Below are 24012 nucleotides of genomic sequence, written 5' to 3' on the forward strand. Positions count from 1 at the left end.
TTTCTCAAGCCATGAGTAGGTCTGGAGTGAGAAATGTGTACTACAAAACCATGGGTGTCTGAGGATCAGCCTTGTCCTGTCACCCTTCCCAACATGCCTGACAGCCAGGGCCATGGATGGGACATCCATTCGGGGGGGCTGTGCCAAGTCCCTCAGTGCTGTCAGTGTTTGGGGTGGCATCTTTGTAGGACCACTCTTTTGTGACCAAAAGGGGAATGGGAAAACAGGTGGTACAAAAACATCCAGGGAGTTTGCTCCCAGTTCTCTGTGACCTAATTTGTCTTTCTTTTTTTTGGTTTTTTTTTTGGTTTTTTTTTTTTTTTGTTAATTATAGGTGGCCATTGAATCTTAGTATGTATTGTATAGGTGGCCTTTGAGCCATGGTTAAATATATGTATTGTATAAGTGGCCTTGCCCCGATCCTAGTTGCTCTAAATGGGCTGCAGCTGTGATGTCCTTAATTGGGTGGCAGCTGTGGCTAATGAAGATAACTGTGATAAAAGGGGGTGGGTTGGCCAGTCAGGGAGAGCCTTGGAGGAGCCCTGATGAAGAAGCAGGAACTGCACTGCTGTGAAGAGCTGCTCATGAGAAAACCACCTACAAGGTGTGAGACTCTAGAAATAAGATAACAACAGTTATTTATTTATTAAAGATGAGCTCTTGTTTGTTTTGTAAAGCTAGCAACAGTAATGAGGATGAAGGCAGTTTTATATCCTAAGCAAAATGTGCAATAGTTTCTGCTTGGGCAGTAGACACTACTCCAAATTTTGTAACAATGATGATTAATTTTAGCTTGGTAGAAAGCCAATTTCCTAGCTGCAGTTATTGAACTGTAAAGAAATTTGCCAATATCAAGTGCTTATAGCCAGTATCTCTGGGTAAGAAGAAAAATAATTTTGGTATGCTAGCTAATGAACAGGTATATCAAACTGGTAGCATATAGGCTATTGCAGCCCAAGGCCTCCAACAAAATATAATAGGAATGAAGTTAAATAAAATTGCAATAAGAAGGATTGAAAAAAAGACCCTATGCTCATGAAGGGCAGAAGAAATGTAAATGAGGAACTATAGTTGAAAAAGAGATGAATATTTTTTTAATGTGTATCTTGTAGTTCTCCTAGAGTGCCATAAAGCAGATCAGAGGCTAAATATCTGTGTGATAGTTAATATAATTTTGTGGTTTTCCTCTTTTTGTCATTGTCAGGATTTTGATGTTTAATGTTATTGCTCTAAGCAGCGGTCAGTTGTTTCATGCCTAATGAACTGTTTCCTGGAGTTCACAATGCCATCAAACAGTCTCTGGGCTGAAAAAAGACATAAAATGTATTCTAGGAATTCATTTAAGAGTCAATTCTCCTGATGTTTTGAGTTTGATGGAAGACAAGAAGGAAGGAAGGAGATGGATCACTGACACTAAGCTTGATATGGAATGTTTGTATACAATAAGTTCTGAAAGAATGTCAGAAAGCAATAATTCTATCTGCAATTCAATTATTTTTATAGGAGTATTATAATTTCCTTTTTTCTCCTGAGAACTTTTTTTCCAAGAGTGGTGTCTGGCCTAGGGAGGCTTACGTATAGCTTGGTGTCATGTCTGCATTTATGGTGGATTTTTTTTGGCATCACAAAGAAATGCTCAGGGAATTTCTTAGACAGTGGTGGCAATACTCTTGGCTCTTGAGAAAGTTGGATATAATTTGAATAGGAGAACTACCAGGTTCAGCCACTTCCATAATTGTTTCTGTTGGGACCAGACAAATTCTCCACACTTGGTGAACATCCTAAAGCCCTTGGATGTGTGCAGGGGGCCAGGGCAGTAAAACTGAGGTTGCACTTTTCTGGTCCTGATCTAACAAAAGCCAATCTGCAACAAGCCCAGAGTGAATGAAGAGAAATTGAGAGATATAGAGCATAAATAGGGTAAAGAGATAAAGAGCAACACACCAAAAAGAGTCTCTGGAGCCAGACTTGTCCCAACACTGCCCTTTAGCCATCTGTTCCTTTGACATTAGAAATTACTTAATACTTACATCAATTAACTCACCCCAATGGTAGGTTTGCCCTAGCTTTGTCTATTGGAACATCAATGGACAGAATTACTCCTCTTTAGGACAGAAAGTAAAGGCCAGAGCTGTGCATAGGTGGGTAAAACTGAGTCTGATCTACATACTGTCACACAAGTCATCCTTTGGTCTTAAGCATGCCTTTAATCTAAGTGCTAGATGGGGGATGTTTCTGATTTTCACTCTTTGTATCAGAACATAAGGGAGTTGCCTCTGTTTCCCTTTTTGGGAAAGAAAGAGAATAAAAACCTTTGTCATGGATGCAAGTCAGTTTTTGTCAGTGCGTTTTTTCACATTAATGTAGGCAAATTACTCATTGCACAAGCCCTTCTTAGCAGACTGTGTGGGCATGGAATTTATAGAAATAGCTCTCACTGAATTTCTTCAATAATACAGAGAGAAGGATTCAGATGAATTTAGAATTAAAAAAAATTTAAAAAAAAGATAGCCAGAAGTTCTAAGAAAAGCAGATTACCGATACTGCTAATAAATTTTATAGGGAGTCAGAGCAATGAAGACAAGGAGTAGTAATTTTTCTATTCAAAGCTGTTTCAGAGACATTGTCTTTGTAATTCAGCAATATAAGGTGGAAAGAGAGTAGAGGACACCTTTGTTCTGTTTTAGGTAGCTGAAATGTGTGTGGAAGAGTGTTCAGAATAACAATTGGTGAAGCTCTTGAAAATAATGGAACATGCTCCCCTAGAGGCAACAGCAATATCCAACAAACTAGGTGAAGTTACCACTGGATGCATTTGGGATTCTTGCCAATGTCATGCTTATAATAGGAGCGAATAATTTGGCCTTTATTCAATTAATTAGTCTTTGCTTCTCTTCTGACTGTCAATGATTGGTTGTGAGGGTTGTGTTTTGAATGTGAGTGGCTTTCTGCTGGGAAATGGACTGACAAAAAAGATTTCACTCCCAAGGGTCACCTTGCCTGAAATAATCATGCTTACTTAAAACCTTAGCTGTATTTACTATTTAGAGCCACAAATTTTACAAGGCTTCTAGAAGGAACTCGTACCTGGTCACCAGGTCACTGGGACATCCTCATTTCTGTACTGAATGATTTGTTCCTCGTCTGGAACAACACCGTCCTTGTTAGAAACAGATTAAAAAAGTAGCATTGTAGTTTACACACTGTGAGCCAGGGTTTGCTGGCTGATAGCCAGGTTCATTTGCCAGCACATTGGTCTGTTCTGGAAGGTTACAGATTCCTGCACTGGGCCAAATTGGTCTTTACCTCATGATGGATCACTATAGGATCACTTTAGGAAGAGGTGTGCTGTTGGATTTCTGGGAAGAATTTTAATACCTCTTCCACTCAGCTCCAGTAGGTCTCCAGAGGAAACCTTAAAAATGCCCTGGTTAAAGAGTGTGCGCTCGATCCTTTGGCCATACTCAGTGTTAACAAATTCCAGAGGCATTTCCATCATTAGTAAAAACCCATGAGGAAATGGACTCAGCAGGCTGTTTATGTCTGTGACACTTAAAGGCCAAAATATTATGTCAGAACAGTCTGAATATTAAACATTTTAAACAATCATCAACTGTCAATCTTATGGGAAGAAAGTGAATAGACCTTTGCTGCTTTGAAAAGCAGCTACTGCTCTGAGCACTACTGTTTGTCCATCTGTAATGAGTGATGCTGGGGGACCAGTGCAGAGCCATCAGAAACCACGGAAGAGCATCTTCTGAAACTGGTGAGCGTCTATCTACCGAGAGCAGCCATCCCTGCTCTCCAAACGTGCATTAAACTCACTTAGGCTTGGCTGGTTAGCCTCAAGATGAAGCTTAGGGTTTGGCCGAGGGCATGTCCATGCGAGGAGTCGTTTTGCAGCAAGACCTCTTTCCTCCGCCTCGGCAGCGGGACCCTTTTCCGCGGCACCATCCCGCGCTGGGGCCGGCCAAGCAGGGAGGCTGGCGGGCGGAGCGGGGTGAGCACACGGTGGCAGCAAAATCCCAGTTTTCCCGGAGCTCGGGCTGCCGCGTCAGCGCCCGGCGCCCCTGGAGGCACGGAATGCCTGGGATGGCAGGGACTGCTAAAGGCCACCTAGCCCGGTGCCCTGCGGAGAGCAGGGACACCGCCCACCAGGCCAGATTGCTCAGTCGCTGCTTTCCTTCTCAAACCGCCGTTGCTCGCAAAGGAAAAGAGGAGAAAGACTAAACACACCTCATCCGGCCTTTGTTTTTCCTTCATAAAGTTAATCTGAGTTCCTCTATGTGAATTAAATTCGAGTTTCCACTGACTTACTGAAGGGCACAGACTTTGAAGGTGTCAGCAGCTCTCTAAAGCCTTGGTGTTACACCAGTAGGCACTAGAAGCACAGGCAGAGCAGTGAAGAGGGGAAATGATTCCATGTTTCCTGAGCAGCATACTGTGCACTTGCTGAAAGGAAGGAAATATGACACTAAAGAAAAAGAAATTGTTTAAACATGCTGTAGTGCTTGGATGTCTCTGCTGATGCAGAGAGGGCAAGAGAGGTCCCTGTTGCTGTTGGCTCTAGCCCTGAAGGAACCATAAAGTGTCAAAATAAAAGTATGTTGGGCATAATTCAATAATTGCTATGATTCACTCTTCTTGTTTTGGAGCTTCTTCATGAGTGTTTTAGGACTACTTATTTCCCATTATAAATTGCAAATTAATTGAGACAACCTAAGAATCCCTTTACTTCACTGGAAATTGAATGTGATTCAGACATTGTCCCTGCTCTTGTTCCTTTTCTCCTCTGGCTTCATCTATTGACACCTCCATTCTGTGTGGCATGGCCTACAAGACTGAAAGAAAGGAAGATCCTCCTGGGAACTATTTCAAAATTCCTAAATTGCATTCATAAGCAAGTGATAATGTTTGTGTAGTTCTTGTTTAGAGGAAATAGGAAAGGGGAGATTTTTTAAAAAGAACATACGGACACTGATTGCTTCTTCCTCATGCTTCTCTGTAATGGACCAGGGAAAATACACCAAAAAAGTTTCAGGGATTTGGTTCCAAAGATACTTTAGGTGTTTGCTGTTGAATTCCAGAACTGGTCTGGCAGAGGGAGGTCCTTACTTCCATGGTTTCTTTAGCGCAAGTGCCAGGCCCCAGGGCTGAGGGCCTCAGGGCTGGTGCAGTGGGCGCTGCCCACTCCTGCTGAGGGGAGAGGCTCTGGGATGACTGATTCCTGACTCCCTGTAGGAGCTGCTTTTGCCTGAGGCTGCAGTACAAGGCCAAATCCCAAATGCACTTGAGTCGCAGCAACCCCAGGCAGTGCTACAGGCTTGGGGAAGAGCGGCTGGAAAACTGCCTGATGGAAAAGGACCTGGGGGTGCTGATGACAGCAGCTGAACATGAGCCAGCATGTGCCCAGGGGGCCAAGCAGGCCCAAGGCATCCTGGCCTGTAAAAGAAATAGTGTGGCCAGCAGGGCCAGGGCAGTGATTGTCCCCCTGTGCTCAGCACTGGTGAGGCCACACCTCAAATCCTGTGTTCAGTTTTGGGGCCCTCACTACAAGAAACACTGAGGGGCTGGAGTGGGTCCAGAGAAGGGCAATGAGCTGATGAAGGGTCTGGAGCACAACTCCTGTGAGGAGTGTCTGAGGGAACTGCAGAAAAGAAGGCTCAGGGAAGACTTTACCGCACTCCATGACTGCGTGACAGGAATTGTAGCAAAGTGGAGCCTCTTCTCCCAGGTAACAAGTGAGAAATGGCCTTGAGTTACCCCAGGGGAGATTTAGATTGGATAGGAATATTTTTTTCATGGAAAGGGTTGTCAAGCAGTGGAATAGGCTGCCCAGAGGAGCGTTAGAACCACCATTCCTAGAGGTATTTAAAATATATATGGATGTGGCACTTGAGGACACAGCTTAGTTGTGGATTTGGCAGTGCTGGATTAGCAGTTGGACTGGATGATCTTAGAGATCTTTTCCAACATAAACTATTCTATGTTTCTATGAATATCCCCGGGCTGACTCACAGTTATCTAAGATGGTGCTTTTTGAACAACCGGTGAACTCTAGGAATGATAGGGAGGTCAGCTTCGCAAGGCTTTCAGATCCTTTCCTGACTTTGTTGCTCAAAATCTGCCTACCCTAAATTGCTAAACTGCTCCTGCCTTCAGCAGGAATAAGGCTGTCACTCTGCTCAAGAGCTCCAGTGATCTAAGAAACCTGCCTGTTGCTGTAGGTGTGCTTGCACAGTGACTTGCATATGTCAGATAAAAACAAAAATCAATCTGTTGAGAGCAAAGTGGTGTTTTTCTCTTTGATTTATGGAGCGTATAACCCAAACCAATCTCCTCTTAGCCAATGCAAGAGGCCATACATCTAGGACACAATGATGTCTTTTTATTGACTCTAAACACTAACCAACCCTTTGCACATCCATGCATATGCTTATGTGTGTGCCAGGACCCTGTGGGTGCCTGTAGGCTGTAATTGCCCTGAGGGCCCTCAGCTGTGACTCTCACACACTCTGTCCACTGCACAGGAGCCTATTTAAGCTCAGATCCAGCACCTAGGCTCACTCTGCATTCTATGAGTTATCTGTGTGCCTCAATTGCAGCCCCCTGCTCTCCCTGATATGCTGTATGTACCTCCTGCATTGGTGGAAATTCCCAGTTAATTTCCTAACCTTTGGCTGAGGATCACCAGATGGTTGATGTGTTCTGTTGCTGTTTATAAAAGGTGGCAGATCTAATAATGGAGATTATCAAACTCTTGCCAAGAGGGGGCTGACTTCAATGTACAGGTAAATGAAATCAATTAAAATAATATGATAGTTTTATGTTGTTTGCAATTTTAAAATATCCTGATAAAATATAAGAAGAGCTGGTCTTAGCATTATGTGTTAGTCTCTTTAGGTAAGCCACATCTAAGGAAAGTATTAGTACTTGTGTCAGTTTCTGCATTTCATTAAAAGTGTAACTTAATTTAGGTTAGTGCCAAAGGACCCAGAAGGTCAGGACCACTGTGCTAGGTGCTGAACATGTATTCCTTTTCCCAAAATCTAAACAAATGGACTGAAAATGGAGCCATTCAGAAGATGAGGTAGTGTTGGCCCTAACTGTGCTATTGAGTCTTTTCAAAGTCATTGATTCTCCAACTCAAACAAAATGTCAGCAGGATCCTCATATTTTCTGTGTTCCGCCCAGACAGGTAAGAATGAAATTTAGGCTACAGGCTGCTCCTCACCAAGAGCACCTTAGGATATTTGATCCTTTGTTTTTTTGCTGGTGCTTTGGCTCTAAAGTTATAGACAGCTTGGAAATATATGTTCTGCTGAGTCTCTGGGGTTAGTTACTCATCTGTAGGCTTTTCCATCATTTTGAAATATGCAGGGTATGGGTTAGGAAGTAAACAGAGAAATAAATTGTTCATTCCCAGCATTTGTTTGAACAGAAACACGCTATCTATAACAGATGGAGGGTTCCAAGATTATTCTAGTGATAGATTCTCTTCTCTTTGCTTATTAGTAAGCAGTTAAATAAATTATTTGCCAGCTATACAAGTCAGGAATACTTACTTGATGAAGTAAACAGCATTAACTTGTCTGTTCTGATGCAAGGGGCCAGGGAAATAAAGAAAGTGAAGGAGATTTAGACCAAGGTGTGGAGAACTGAATGAAGTAATGATTAAATAGGCATCCTAATAGTAGAATATGAAAAACAATTAAATTCCTTTGAACTGCTTTTTGTTTATGATCTATTGGTGTCTTTGATATATTTTTCTCTTAAAATGCCTCTGTGCCTTGTGATAGCTGGGCTGCTACTGAGAGAAAACATACCAGCAAGTACTGAAGGAAAACTTGTGTTTGTTACATTTCCACTATTATGCTGCATATCTATTGTTTTTGTAAACTCTTGTTTCATGACATTCAGAAGAGTTTTCATTGCCTTTTGGAAGGTGTGTTTTAACAAGGAACGTGTTGAAAGGGAAGTTTTACTGACTGATCCTTTTAAAAGGGGAGTCAGATCCACAGAAGAGCTCCAGAAGTCAAATATCTTGGGCAAAGCAAAGGGAGTTAGTGAAGCACAATATGAGCAGAGAATAAGTGGAAGGCAGAATTGTTCCAGGTCTTGAAAACTAGAACTGGAATACATTTCAAATGACTGAGTGGATTATCTGTTCAGGAGGCTTCTGCCATCCTTATTCTTATGAAAACCTGGCAGTATATTAATTACCTCTACAGCCTTCCTGGAGATGGTGTGTTAAGCTTAAGCCAGTCCCTGTCAGTGCCTTAGTGCATATCCTACACCTGAACTTCAGCTCTATGGTCTCTTTCTGGGCTTATCTGCTGCCCTGTTATTTATGAGACAAAGTCACCATTTCACCAGCTATTTTTGAGCTTGGTTGTAGTTGCATTTAGCAGCTGCTTAGTTAAGCAAGAGGCTGATACACCTTGGTTTGTCTCCTTCCCCTGCAAAGCTGTGTCCCAAACAGGTGAGAGCTGTTCATTGCTTGGGATCCAGCTCTGCCCATGGCTAGACAATGTCGGTGTGTTCTTGCAGAATTTGCTCTTGCTCACAACTTCTTGCTCAGTAATATACACTACTCATGGCAAGGATATATGGAGGTTTTGAAGGACCTAGAAACCTTCATAAAATTCTTAACACCATAATTACAGGTGAATTCTCCCTCAGTGCTTAGTTGTTCCGTGGCACTATTTACAATATTTCAAATTGTCTCTTATTCTTCCACTTCTCTGGTTATTTTTTATCTTGATCTAATCACCAGGCATGTTGCCATGAACTTAGTTCTTTCAGATTTTCCTTTCAGCCTCATCTCTGTTTTGGAGTAATTAACAATGGCAACAACAAATAACAATCGCCACACTTTTTTCCATGTGCTTTTCAAAATACTTATATTTAATCTCTAGAGGAGTTTTCTGCTATAAGAATCCTGAACTTTTGCTTCAAAGTTTTCATATTTTGGTTTTTCTTTAAAAAAAGTAATCTTGAGCATTTTGTTTGGTGGTTGTGTTATGTTTATTCCAAGCAGACTCAGGCTGTGCCAAAAAGTCCAGTACTTGAGTAATAATCTCAAACTGGTATCAGAGGGCCTAATAGCCTTGCATCAGTATCACACTGCACTGAAACATGGGGAATGGTTCAGAACACAAGGAATTTTATCATATCTCCTACCTTTCCCAGCCATGTAATGCTTTTTGATACCAATAAATTGACATTGTCACTGGGGGCTTTTTTTGTATTAATGCAGACTAGGGCTATCTTCCAGTGGGCTGTTTCCATTAAGGTTGGGATATCTGATAAAAAGGTAAGTAATGTCATGTACAGAGAGAGAGTAAATGTCATGTACAGGAGGCTTTGGATATGCTGGTCTGAGAGAGCAAAAGGAAATGTGTATTTGTCTGAAGCTGAAAATCAGGAGGCTAAATTTTTAAGTACATGTTCTGTGGGAAGGTGTTTGTGTGAAGCATAATATTTGGATGGGAGCTCTGGAATATTTCTGTGTGAATTAAGAACATGTCTGAGCTGCTAATATTAAAGGCATTTTGATGGCTCAAGTTCAAGATGAAATAGGAACATGAGCAATGACTTGAGAATTGGGCTATAGGTTAGGAATTATCTCATCCTCAGGGAATTGCTCCAGAAAAGGTTTGGTGATAACAGTTAGGTGATAAAAAACCCAACCCTCAAACCAACAAAAAACTGAAATACTGGCAATGGTTCTTTAGCCATTCTCCTTTCTAATCTGTCAAGGTTTCTAGAAGTTTTCACTTTGGAACATGCATTAGAAATGAAGCCCAAAGAGATGGAACTTCATCCAACCTTATTTTATCTGTGTTCTTTGTAATGATTGATAATAACATTTTTAAAAAATATTCATATAGGATCAAGCTGCTGACTTTCTGAAAAGACATTGATATCTCTACCAGTGCTGCATTTTCTTGTTCTCAGGCTCAGACCACAAGTCAAAATGTGAATTACAAGAAAGGTTTTTCTGTGTTCAAGATCAAACAGAAAAAGAGGTCTGCTTATGTGCAGTCTGGGGGGCGAAAAAGAGATGGAATACAGAAGGGCATTGTAGAAATGAGCCGTCCAGTTTGTAATTGGATAATAAACCTGTAAAAAGCAGGCTTCAGAGTCGCTCAGAAGTGTTTTAGAGCAGGGTGCTCCCAGAGCTAGGACTGAAGTGATGGCTTAATGGAATCAAAAAGCAAGTCTATCTTTTCTTGTTTTCCTATTTTTAATGTCAGTGGTGCTTTGGGCCATGCACCATGCATGTGAATGAAATGTATTTTCACTGAAATGACTACAAGAAGGCATAGCTTTACTAAAGGGAGTGATCAGTGCTTTTTATTCCATGTGGTAAAGCCCAAAATACATTTAACCCTCCTTTTTAGTCTGCATGTGTATTAGCTTCCTTTGAACTTCAGATATTCTTAGCTGCATTACATGCATGAGAATGAATCTGCATATTATGCAACAGGTTTAAATTTAGCAAGGCATGTTAGGAGGCATAAATTTCCCACAGACCCATGCAGCTCTGGATCTGCCAATTGACATTAATAGTTGCCAATTATTGCACAAAGAGATGCTGCTTGTTCAAAAAGGAAAAAAAAAGGGCAAAATTTGGAGTGAGATCCTAGACCCACTGATATCAGTGGGAGTTTTGCTGCTGGGGATTTTAAAAGCTGATGCTACTCTTCTATCAATTTTTAACAGACAATTAAATAGAGACGATATTTATCTACCAAGATATAATGTCAAATGCTTAATGTTACGCTTTTTCTGTGTGCAGTAGATGAAGTATTTTCTGCCTTTAACAGGCTTACCTGAAAAAATAAAGCAAAATCTGTTTTATATTAAATGTGTTCACTTTCCATAATTTAAAAAGAAAAAAGGAGAGAAAGAACAGAGAAAATCAATATAAGGCCACAGAAGCTCAAAAGCTAGGATTATAAAAATGACACAGAATCAGATGAATCGTTACCCCTGTCTCCAATAGTGCCTAGTCCCTTCTTACTTTTTAAATGGGTTTTATTTGATTTTTCAAACTGTGCATAAAATCCTGGTAAAGTTCTCACTGCATTCAAATGTGTCAGCATTTCCATACTGTGATTTGTGATATTGCACTTGGTGTGTTATGCCGTAACTGAAAACACTGGATTAATTAAAAGCAGCAAATGTACACTAATACTGGGGAAAGATTGTAAATCTGAGTGCCTGGCATTTGGTTTCTACAAAACTGAAATAATCAATACAAAAATGTTGGGAGGCTGAATTGTTGATTTTTTTCTGAGAAAATATGTTGAACCCATTTGCAAATCTGTCTGCCTGAAATGCTGTGGTGCACTGTGAAAAGGCACATCCATCCTCTTCGGGGTGTTCTGGCCTCCCTGTGCAAAATAAGGCTGTGCTTTGTCCTGTGTTTAGGTGTTCTGTGTATCACAGAAGTGTTGTGACTGAAGCAGTCTGGTGGAGAGGTCCAGGCTGTGAAGGATCCATAATTAGCCCCATACCCCTGGAGGCTTCACATAAAATGGAAGCATTTCAGGCTTGAGCTCCAGCATGTTTTGACACCCTGAGGTTTGAAGGGAGGGAGGGGACAATTTTGCATTCAGTAAAAGGTGCAGGTATTGCAGTATCTGTCCTGAGATGGAAATACTGTTCATGGGTAAGAGTTTCCTAATTGAAGAGGTATTCCAATTTCTGATCACATCAGTATTTTATCATATTTTCAAGAAAAATAATTCTTCTTTGGATTAAAACTAAAACAGTGTCTACCTTCGAGCATATCCCATGTGAATGAAACAATGTTTCTGGTTAGGTTTTGTGTAAGCCAAGCAAATGTAATGTTGGATTACTCCTTTGGTATCTTTTGGGGCTAATCATTGGTGAAAGAGCTACAGAAAGTCTCTGCTTGTCCTTTCTGATTCCTTATAAACAGATCACATCTGCAATGGGCTTTAGGTACTCTGGCTCAACAGATGCTGCTTTGACCTTGTTGCATGATTTCCATCCTGTTTTGTCTTCTCTTGCCTGGCAATGCCGTACCACATTTTGCTCCAAATTTACTAGCCAGCTCTCTGTGCCTTTGAGATATTCCTTCTGGTTCACAAGTAAGCATGGAAAAAATATATTTGATGAAACATTCCACATGATCCCAAGATGATTGGATGCTTGTGGATCCTGTTATGTGTCCAGCCTTGCTGGAATTTTCAAAATTTTGAGTTGTGAGTCTTATATGGTCATTTTGCTGGTTGTTTTTTCTTATTCTTCTGGCTTCTGCTAAATTGAAATGAGCAGATTTCCTGCATAATTCTAAAGAAAATGTAAATTTCAGTTCAGCTTCTTCACTGGCCCACTCTTACTTTTCTTTATCATCTTGATTAACTCACTTGGTTTTGTGCTGATATTTTATAGGCTTTTAAAGAGCTTGGTGGAGATTTTTAAGGATCTGGGAGAAGAACATGCTTTTTAAAAGAACCTGGATATTTCCAAGCATTTCTAATAACTTTGGCTATATTTTTTTGGGTGCAGGTGATTGGTGGAGGGAAAAATGTTATTTATTTTTAATTTTTCTGGAAGATGTGGTGCTTGTCACACTGCACTAAGATTTGGAGATGCAGTTTATCTCCCAGCTCTAAACTGGAATTAATCTTTTGCTTCTCCAAAAGTCTGCTTTGAATCAGACAGTGCAGAAACTAGACTGGATCAGACTATGGCCCTCACCTTCAGTGTGCTTACAAAAGCTCCTCATTCTAATCTAGACAAGCCTGCTATGCATTTTGAGGTTTAATCTGAAAGCAGACTTATGCTTGTCCTTTAAAAAATTCTTTCAGAGTTTTGGTTTTGACTTGAATAAAACAGAAATAAGTCTCTAAATTTTGAAAGGTGTTGCACGAGGAGCTGTCTTTTCCTCATGTTCCTACTTTCATGCAGGATGTAAAGATGAGCTATTATCCTTGAACAGCACTGTTGCACACATCAGAAAGTTCAGTGGACAGGTGTGAAGTATATTTGACAGTGATCTCATTAACAGAATTAAATCCATTGGTTGTTATCTGATAGGTAAAGTTTGCTGTGCGTGTGCATTAGTTTTGTTTTCAGGGAAAGGTTAGTTCATCTCTAGAGTATATCCTAGAAATACAGTGCATGCCTGTGTGAAACTTAAATAACCAATGATTGAAAATTTTTGGTTTGTGAGCAGTGATTGGAAAATGTACTGTCTCTGTCAATTTGTTTCTATTTTCAGAAAGCTGTCAAATATCAGACTTGTAGATCCCATCAGCTTTATCAACTTCATGCTGTGCTATTTGGTTTTATTTCTAATAGGAATTGGAAAGTCTTGTGAATCACTGGAGTTAGAGATTAAGAATCTGGTTTTCAGACAGTGGGGGTCTGACTGCATTTTAATGCTCGTTTCACTTGAGATAGATGCTGTTTTCACAAGTGTGGCAGTCTCCAGTTAGAGGAGCTCCAAACAAAAAAATTTGATTATGTAGGAACTGAAGCATCTCCGTGCCATAATCTCAGCCTTTTAAGCATCTACTTGTTCTTTGGATAGCTGGTGACTAGCTTTGCAGTCACATTCCAAGCTCCAGGGGAAGGGGGATGGCAGGGCTTTAAGCACTCTCTCCTTTCCTGAGCAACAGATCAGATTTGTGCTTCAGACAAGTTCATTTTCTCCTGAGTATCCCCGTTTGCCTCTGAGTGGGCAGGCAGGCACATAAAGCAGTGGTGGAGTGTGAAATGCCAGCAGCTGTGTATGAGTCTGCTCCCTGGAGCAGCACCACTTGTGCCACGTCAGGGTGATTCAGATGCTCCTGAAAATGATTGATTTCTCTGTATTACAAAGCAATCATACTTCCTCAGAAGGGTGGTAGAGATGTCTACTTTGTTCCAGAGGTTTGCCTCAATTATTTCTTTGTAGTTAGGAGCAGACATTATATAGTATAACCCTACCTGGCATACCATTTTTCCTGGCCAAAGTGCTGACTGAAAATCTACTTTGATTTAGTTACAATATGGCATGACTTTTTTAAAGTTTTCCTTGGCAAACTGAAAGATCTGAGGGTGGATGAGTCATCTTATTTGCCTGAAAAGCATGTTTTATTGTAGGAAATTAACATCTCCTTTTTAAGGAAAATGTGGACATTTGGAAAGTTAAAGAGTAATTCTGCTTTTCTTAGAGCAGAGACTTTAATGAACTTGGGTCTTTACTATGAGGAAATAATCCCATTTTATGGGATCTGTTCAAGTTTGGAATAATCAAATGAACATTCTTGGAGCAAAAGCAAGATTAACTACCACTTCCATGTAGAAGAGCCTATGGTGAGGAACTATCAGGTACTGGGTTTTCTTCATGCAATTCTTAGCATGATGGAATTTGGTGACTAGAATATGAAAACCTTTTAGTGTAGCATGGAAGATGGTGGAAAGAAAATTAAATATGCATGTAGTGAGATGCTCTTCTGTTGTACTGAACACAAGGAAATCAGAACTGGTGAAGCACACCAACAGTATGAAAGAGTGGTTTCATTTACTTTTTGTATTTCAAATTAATTATTATGTAAATGTACTTGCTCTCTGTATAGAAAGACCCACTCTAGGGTCTGCAAAATTGGTCTCTAAAAATGGAAATATTTTCAGAATTAAACTATGCATTAGAAGTGCCCTTTGCACACACAACATAAAAAGCTGCAATTATATGGTTATATACTGAGTTAGTTCATTTTGTAATTTTAATCCTTTAAAACTATATGATGCTTTTTTAGGACAGATTAATTTCATCTTGGTTTAGCTGCTTACCAATTAGCTTAAACCTGATGTCTAACTGTTGTCTTGAGTGAAAGGGGAAATAGGAGCTCTGGATGGTTATTCTTCCTGCTCATCTCAGAAGACTATCTTGGGATGATATGAGCTGCTGCTGGATATGTCTGCATCTCTTCAGCAAGAGCATAGTCTACCTGACTACATTAGAGTGGACTTTTGTACTGCTAAATTTAGGTGGGATATATCCTGCCTTTAATGGGCAGCTGCTCAATGTTGTTTTACTGCCTCAGTGTTCAGTATGCAGCGTGGATCTTTACTGCCATGGTGGGTAACATCCTGTTCAAACCCAGCTGTGAAGAAGTAATGATTTCCTCTGACCTTTCCAACAGCATTTGTCACTCTTTTATCTGTGTGTTTCACAAACATTATTCTTATAGCCACCTTGAGACATACTGAGGTACTATAACCCTCATTTTAAAGGCAAACTTCAGTTTTGGCATTTCCTTGAGTTTTGAATATCTGACTTTGCTGCTTCAATAGTGTACCTTAGTAACTTTTTTTTAATCAAAGATAAAGCTAGCCATGACAATCTGGTGATAACACGGGGTTGTGTATTTCCAACTCCCTTTCAGGTTTCTGCTTAGCAGGGAAGACATCCTCAAACCTGCCCTTATTGATGTAGCCCTGAAAGAAATGCTTGCAGTTTGGTGGCAGAGATCTCCTAACTCATGCATCCCAGGTCACTGGTGCCCCTGAAAATGTGAGTACCTCTTGTTTCACACTTTCGTCTGGGTTTTCTGTAGTAATCAAAATATGTCAGGATAAAAGATATTGTTCTAATATGCAAAAATTTTACTATCAATAACAAAGTTGTGAGCATACATTCAATGCTGAATTTTCCTGGCTTCTCATGGAGAAGTCCTAAAGCACAAGAGTAAGGGAAGAACTTAGCTCCCAACCTACATTTTCCTTGCTGATTTAGGTGGACTTACTGTGTTGTGACTTTGGTCAGCCTGTGAGGGTCAAATTAAGTTAAATGAAATATTTTCAGTGTTCCAAAAGAATAAAATTGCAGCCAAGATTGGAATGTCTCTTCTGTCTGTAAGAACTTGCAAATTCTGTCTTCTGAAAAGTTATCTACTTTACAGAGACTTAATATTCTGGTTTTTCCAGAGCTCTCACAGGCATTTCTGAAATATGCTGGAAAGGGAGCAAGGCACTTAAGATTTTCTTCATCATGAAGATGATGTCAGGTTTAGGGATCATTCTAGCTAACTGAAGGAAGTAAGAACCACCTAAATGATTGCTTATATTAATGGATACAGGTAATAAGGGGATTAAATTATATTACTTTTCACCATGGGCAGTCTTTTCTAATATTAACAAGCTTCTTATTGAGATCTGACTCACTCTGAGCTTCAAAAAAATGGAAAAGGTTTGGGGCTTTTTTGGTGTTTTTTGTTTGTTTGTTTGATGTTTTGTTTTGGTAGTTTTTTTATTTTTTGCATGAAAAATACTGCTATCTTCCTCCAAGAAATTTTACATCTGGTCCAAAGCTTCTGGAAAACACTCATGTTGAGGAAGATAGAGGGGGACTTTGTCCTGAGTGGTTGAAGCCATATGCAATAGAAAAGAGAGGTTTTAAACAGGAAATCCTGAGAAGATGTTTTGTCAGTGCCTGCAAGTAGAACTGCTTGTTTGCTAAGAAATTTTTATAATGTAAAAAGGGAGCTTTTCAGTGCACACAGCAAGGAAAAATTGTGTTCATGGTACCATTTCTGCAGAATTCTTACTTAAATTAAAAATAAATGCTTGAACTCATGGGCACATGAGATAGGAATTTGAGCACTGACTGCATGTTGGTTACCAAAATGAAATTATTGTTGCATTGGGTTACAATGAAATGTTCCTATGAAAACTCTTGTTGAGGTCAGGGGTTTGCTTTTGGAACTGATTGTAGGGCATATACTGAACAATTGTATTTAATATGCTATTCTACTTCTCATTCTAAGCAAAAAAGAAAGTTTTGTTGGAGACTTGGAAAGTCTCCATGGCAAGAATGTTCAGTTTATTTCATACATACTGTATCAAACTTGACTTATATGTTTTGCAACTCATAAAGAAAGAATTTTCTTGTTTCCAACATAGAAATGTGGAATATCTCATGGTTTGAAAAAAACCAAGAGGTTACAGAAATAACCTGGCCAACTTTCCTTCTATCCATTATTTTCTAATTTCAGTTTTCCATGTGTGATTTCAAATTGTCCCTCAAAGATCTGTAACTATGGCTTACAGGTTTCACTGGTCTTGTTCTAAATGTCTTGTGTGATGTTTCCACACTTCCCGGTGCTTAGAGCTTTTTCTTGAACTTAAGTGTTCTTTAACTTTATGAACTATCATTATTTGAGATCCCATGAATTGCAAAGAAGTCTGGAAAACTGCATGATAAAAAGATTCCTGCATTTCAATTCAAGTATCATTACTATCTTTAATATTACTTGATGAGATGGAAAAGATTCTTTCTAAAATCAGAAAGATTGATTTATTAACCTCTACAGCCTTTAACTGTCAGGAAACAGATTAATTCTTATTAATGATACATAGGAACTCATTTTAAGTCTCATAAGTCAGGTATTTTTTTTAGAAATGCCCACTGGAAATTAATCTGCAGTGAGCAACGTAATTCTTTAAAAGTGGTGTTGTATGTGCCAGCACATGTGAAAACATTTGTCTTTACATCACCCCAGAAAGCCTGTATTGCTGGTGGCCCAGCAGTTCTGAAATTGATCTTTTCTGCTGTTGTTCTTTATATAATGAAAGGAATACCTAGCAAAGGCTGCAAAACTTTGTACTGTGAGGCTGTGTAAACCTGGCTGGGGGTTCCATCACTGAGGCATCGAAGGAAATCAGTTTTGCACCTCCTTTTATCTGAACTTAAAGTTCTGATATGCATTGGTGAAGTTGCTTGCTGAACTTCTGCATTCCTCTTTTGCTGCCATAATGCACAGAACTCTTCCTTAGGAGACAGAAGAGGCTCTGAGTGAGACCAGATCAACACAATGCTCCTCATCCACTGGGATGCAGTACAACATGTCCCTGCCTTTGGAAGATGGAGTGAGGTTTACATTTTGTGAAATGGAGTGGTAAAGTTAGTCAGAGAGAACATAGTTAAAGTGGGCCAGAAAGTGAAGGGCAAAACCAGTAATCTTTTGAAAAGACAACTGTATACTTAAAGATGAGAGACCAAGACCTTTATTTTACAATCTTTTGCAGATATGAGGAGAAGTTTGTACACTAGTATATACTCCTTTTGGAGAAAAACTTGATCATTTTCACTACTTAAATTCACTTCATATAGCCATACTTTTAACTAGCGTAATCATAGCTGATTTGTTGCCACAGCTGATTTATGTTGTTAGTTGCTTACATGCCTGGAAGACTTGAATAGTTATCATATGAAAAAAATTAAAAGTAAGCATTTTTCTCTTGTTATACAAAAAGACAAAGGAAATTACATCTTTTTAATGTGTAACAGTTTTACTTTTTCATGATCTATTCCAGACCAGTTTTATGTGAACTGACAATCATGCATTAGATATGTAATAATTCAACTGCTTTAGTTTAATATAATTTTATCTCCATTTGAATACTTAGTATTTGAAAATATCTTCTGCCAAACTAGAGTACAGCTTAGGAATTGGGTTTTTATGAGTAAAAAACATAGGCAATATATTGGACAGTGGCTGTTAAAGTACAGAGAAAGAATGTAAGGAACTGCTGTTCAAGATATTTGTAGTTTCAAGTTGGTGGTATTAGTTCCTTTGAAATAGTCAAGATACCAAAGGTGGATGAATTAGGCAAGATCTTGCTAAAGGTTCAGCTGTCTTGAAGCACACGGTCTTCTGCTGTAACAACAGAGGAGAAATTTCTGCTGCTGTGCTTGGAAAAACTCCCCCTTCTTCACTACCAGTTTAAACATTTCACTACAGGACCCTAAATGGTTATGTAGTAAATTTGGTGATGCAGATGACAGAAAAGGAATATCAAATTCAGGTCTTGAGCATGACTGGATTTGGGCTTATTTCAAACTCTTCAAAGGCATGCCTCAGTGGGTAACTGAGGAGAAGGTGATCTGAGAATGTACTGCACTTCCTCTTACCTTTGTAGATTCTCTTTGACATGAAACTGTTTAAACTTTTGGGATGGGTGAAACAAAATAATTTTCTTCCATGTTTTTGTGTAACAACTTCGTGTTGGGATGACCAAAATGTTATTCCAACTGCCAGATTTTGGACAAACGGAATCCCACTCATGGTCTTTTTATCTAAGATGGTGCTTACAACACAAACAAAGTCCAGAGCTTGAATGCCAGGATTGCAGATATCCTGTGCTTAGAGTATTATTGAATACAGAGATAAATCCAATGAAATCCTACTGTTGCAGTGAGTTCCTAAGAATTTGGCCGGAAAGGTTGTTCTGATGAAGTAAAAATATTTTCGATAGTTGGAAGCACTTGCCTGTGCAATATAGAAATATATATTTGTGATGCAGTCATATCAGAACCAAGTTCAGTGGGAGTTTATCCTTCAGGATAATACCAGTCAAATTATTTCTAATATGTATTTTTAATATTTAATTTTTTCTTCATATTGATTCATTTACAGCACTATAGAGTTAGTATCCTGGAAGTGTTTGACAGCATGGAAGTTTTTGGGATGAGTACATTTAACATCCTGATACAATGCCTGCAACTGGCAATTCCATGCAAAGAATACCATGGTCATTTAAAACACATAAGGAATTTAAATATCTTCCATGATAGCAAGATCTCCTGATCAGAAAAGACACTAATACTTTTTTTAAAAGATATTTTACTTGAGAAGAGCTTACTCTGTTGTTAGAAGGAAGTAAATAGAATAGTATATAGAATTATATGCACTGATGATCCCCAGGTCAAAGATGGACTAGTTTTTGGAGAAAGGGTGGTGGATTATGGTATTAGAAGATAAGCAGTTATGCTAGAGGCATATTGAAGGACAAAAGAACTTTGTGAGGAATATATAGCTCCAAGGAATTTTGGAAACATCAGGATTAGAGTTATTTTAGAAACAACTTTGAGGAAACAGAAGGGAGGGTACTTTTAATAGAAGACCACCTGTAGTTTCCTATAGCAGATCTGGTGTTTAGACAATAAGGAAAGAAGACTGGAAAATCTTGATATGTTGTCAGATATATTTAGACATGAATAATTGGTATTTTTTCTTAAGTGTGTTCCTGATTTTAAAATAGTTATGTTGTTCTGTAGAAAGAAACTAAAACAAATGATGGTTATTTCAAGCCCCAACAAATAAAGCTTTAGCTTTGACTCAAGGTTGCCATAGTGCATGTCCCTCCAAGACATGCCTTAGGACATTAAAATGAGTGATGTAGTCTGTCAGCTTCTACTTTATTCATAGGTTACCATTTGCCTTTCACACTTCAGTATCTCCAACACTCAGGATGGGCATTATTATTCACCTGTGCCTGTTACTGAGATACTTGCCTTTTTAACAAATATGTGGTGTTTAACTACAGTCTGAAATGAGAACAGATGCAATGTGGTCTGTGTTGATACTCATGGGCCATCGCTGGCCATTCTCAGAGTGGGTGGAAATGTATGTCCTGAAGGAAAGGTTATTGTTGTTAAAATGTATATACTGGTGGGTAGAATGCTGAAGAGCAGCCTATTTGCTGTACTCAGTTCTGGTGAGCTCTCTCTAGAAAATGCAAGCATAAATTATGCATATGGATTGTCTTTCTTTTTTAAGAATTTTGCATAAAAATGGCACTTACTTGTTATTGGGCAGCAATAGCAGCATGTTTCCTTGAAGAGTTCCCTTATTACCACTCTCATGGAGTGTTATCCTTTTTTTCTTGAAGCTCCCTATAGGATGCTCTGGCCTGACACCATTATAGTCAAAACCAGCTGTTCCTCTGATTTTTCTTACAGTTCTTTTCTGTGAGATGTGCTTCCCTCTCCCCACCTTGCTCCTTTGCAAGCTACTTTGGCCAGTGTTATAACAGTCTCTCCTTTTTAATTATAATTTTGGAACAATGGTCATCAATCAACACAGTACTTTGGATGCTTAAATGTTTTAGACTTCAGAGCACAATCCAGCATGCTCTTGTGACTGAGCTTGCATGGCTTTAGAAGTTTGTACCTCTTGATTTCTAGGTGACACTCTCCCCTGCCAAGCTCTGGCACTGTAACAGAGGGGTTGAGCTCAGGGAGTGTGCTCAACTGACTGGTCTGTTGTACATTCTGTGTACAAGTATCATAGACTCATCATCACTGGGCTGTGTATTATCTCACATATCAGTTGGTTTTAGCATCATTATCCCTGATGTATTACTGAGTGTCACAATTGGGGTTTTAACGCAAAGACCACTAAATATTGTGGTTTAATCTTGTATGAATTCTCAAGTGAATTTCTGAATGAAGAAAAATCCTGAAACTGTTCGGGAAAAACTGCATCAGATTAAGTTTCTTCTTTTTGCTTTCCAGTTTTACTTATAATACTATTTAGAACTGTTTGCTATATTTCTGTCTTTACAGTTGAGTAAAGGACATTTCTTCTGTTTATCAAAATTCCTTCAAAGCCACAGAGTACACAATGCTAACATTATTTTGCATTCTAATAATTTCAAGACTTCATTTGCTATACAACTTCTGTTAAAAAAACCCCAACAAATCAGCATTAGCCTCCTCAAATGCAGTCACCTTTTCTTCATACAGATTAATTCAGACAATATTTTGTGTTTTAGTACACGGGTTGCTTTAATATTACTGTTTGTCCATTTAGATGATTAGGATTTGTGCAATATTGCAGAACTGTGGCATTCTGTCTACTGAAGTTAGAGAAGTTTTATTACAATAGCACATCTTAGAATATGAAGCCTCTCAATTGTGTCTGTCAATGCTCTCTCACTCATGGCTTGTACCCATAATCAGCAACATTAAAATTTTACTTTATTGCAAGTTTTATGTATGCTCTTCTTAGCTCTCAAATCATCACGGTAGTTCCAAAATTAACTAGCCAAACATGTGCTGTTTAGTATGGGGATGCCATGTTAATGAGCAATGATTAATATCCTGCTTCAGGACTGGGGCCAGAATCTTTAATTTTTGATCCTTCTGCTTTTTTATGCCCATAATCAGGAGGTTATTCAGCCTGATTTGTTTGGTGCTCAGATTAGATGCCAAGAGGTTCCTGACTCAACCTGCCTACAGTTCCTGATTATTGGCAGAGTACATTCTTGCTGCCTACACACGCACCCCTAGAAGGGAGTGAGGCAAGAACCCCTGTATCTGTCAGAAATGCCTAATGGATTTTTAGAGGGCTGTTCAGAAGCAGCTCAGTCTGGTACAGCTTGGACTCCTTTCTTTTCCTCTTTCCCTCCCTTCCTCCCTCCTTGTCTTTACTCAGGGACATATAATTCAAGAGCTGGAGCATGGCACCAGTGGAGATGGTGCTGTATTCCCAAAGCTAAAAGGATTGCTGCCATTATATAAAAGTATTGCATAGCAACTTTCTTAAATCAGGTGAGGTATTGATTGCTTTTCTGAAGGGGCTAATTGAATCTGATAACTCAACAGAGAAAGCAATTTTTTTGAAACACTGCCTTAAGAACTGTATTATCTAAAAGACATATTAGATGAATGCAGCAACCAACATTTTTGTCAATAGCTCCAAGAATGAAGACTGTTCTTAAAAGCTGTTGAAATACAAATATTTTGCATCTCTGTTCCTAAAAAGGGGTATATTAGGTAAAATAATTTTTAAAAGCTTTCTTACTTGTCCTTAAGTGTAACTTCCCCAATATGCCTTTCAAACATAGCCTGTGCTTACTAACATTTACAGAAGGCTCATGTAGAAATTCATGTAAAGTCAAGACTCCTGATTTAGCAATTGCACTTTACACCTGTGCTTAAAGCTAAGAATATTCCTGAGTGATCTGCTGGGTATGACCAGAAAATAATTGACATAGGGTAGATGTAATATCTGATTTGAAAATATCCAAATGTCCTAACTCCTGAAGGAAGTTTGAACATTAGTGTATTAATAAAATAAAAAGTCTTGTTTTATTAATGCAAAGCTGATCACTGAATCTTCTGGGTTGCTTCTTGGGCTTTCCAGTAATCCAGGGCTAAAGGGGTTTAGGAGATCATTAGGACATGTGGAAAACTGTCTGTTTGTTAGTTTGAAACTGCAAAACAAGTGTTAGTTTGAAATGTGAAGGAATGCTGGCCCCTGGGAGTGGTGTTTGTTGACTTAGCAAAACCCCTTGAAACAAAAAACCATTCTCACACTATTACAGCACTTCAACAGAAGAGTCAATCACGTCATCACGTCAAGGTAACACTGAAGTCCTCATATGTCTTCATAACATTATATGAAGATATATGAGAACATCAGTGTTACATTGACATGAAGAATGAACAGAGAGATACTGTTGGCATTTGGATTGGTACCAAACAAGGTGATCAGATGTTTCCAATTTTGTTTAACTCATCTATGGATGCTGTAACTGTATAACTTGGATGAGGAAGGATGTGGGTTTCAATATTGCTTGAAAAATAAACAACTGTGAACTTTGCACACAACTTGCTTCTATTGAGTGGATCCTATGCAGGAATGCAGAAAAAATACTGATACTGGGGAGGTCTTCTTGAGCTAACTGGCCTCAAAACTTAAAAGGAGACAGAATTTACATTAAGGCCGCTAAAGACTCACATGATCAATTACTGTCCTACATGGGCGGTTAACAGCACCCCTTCAGTATGATTGAGCCTGCTAACCCTGAAAAGTACCTGGACTAGATATTGACCCATAGACTGGAATATCAAACCCAGAAGTAACGGAAAAGATAAAGGGATAGTTGCAGCAGGTTGGAAAGGCTCCATTTGGGAGATTTTATAAAGCTGGCATCCTGAAAGGATATACTATTCTGTGATTACACCTGTTTGGTCTGCCAGGTAAAGCATAACCCATGTTCCTGGCAACCCCGGACTTACAATTTGACTTGCTGTCAAGGAAAGGTTGCATCTGTTGGAAAGCCCCTGCTAAATGATAGCACAGCATGTGACGTGGGTGTTGAGGTACTACTACCAGACTGATCTCAGGACTGATCCCTCGAGTGGCCGGCTTTAAGGTTGCATAGAATTGTGCTGCCTTTGAATGAGACACAAAG

The 24012-nt window shown here is 39.2% G+C and overlaps 1 long non-coding RNA gene across 1 annotated transcript; it reads left to right on the forward strand.

The window, feature by feature from the left end:
- The first annotated feature begins 524 nt into the window (after positions 1 to 524).
- Positions 525 to 23424, forward strand: LOC135443103 (uncharacterized). Its single transcript, XR_010438816.1, has 3 exons — positions 525 to 604; positions 15414 to 15541; positions 22248 to 23424. It is a non-coding gene; the product is annotated as an uncharacterized LOC135443103 (long non-coding RNA).
- Positions 23425 to 24012: the final 588 nt, after the last annotated feature.

The sequence above is a fragment of the Zonotrichia leucophrys genome, chromosome 2, assembly GCF_028769735.1.
Source record: "Zonotrichia leucophrys gambelii isolate GWCS_2022_RI chromosome 2, RI_Zleu_2.0, whole genome shotgun sequence".
In the NCBI taxonomy this organism is placed as follows: domain Eukaryota; kingdom Metazoa; phylum Chordata; class Aves; order Passeriformes; family Passerellidae; genus Zonotrichia; species Zonotrichia leucophrys.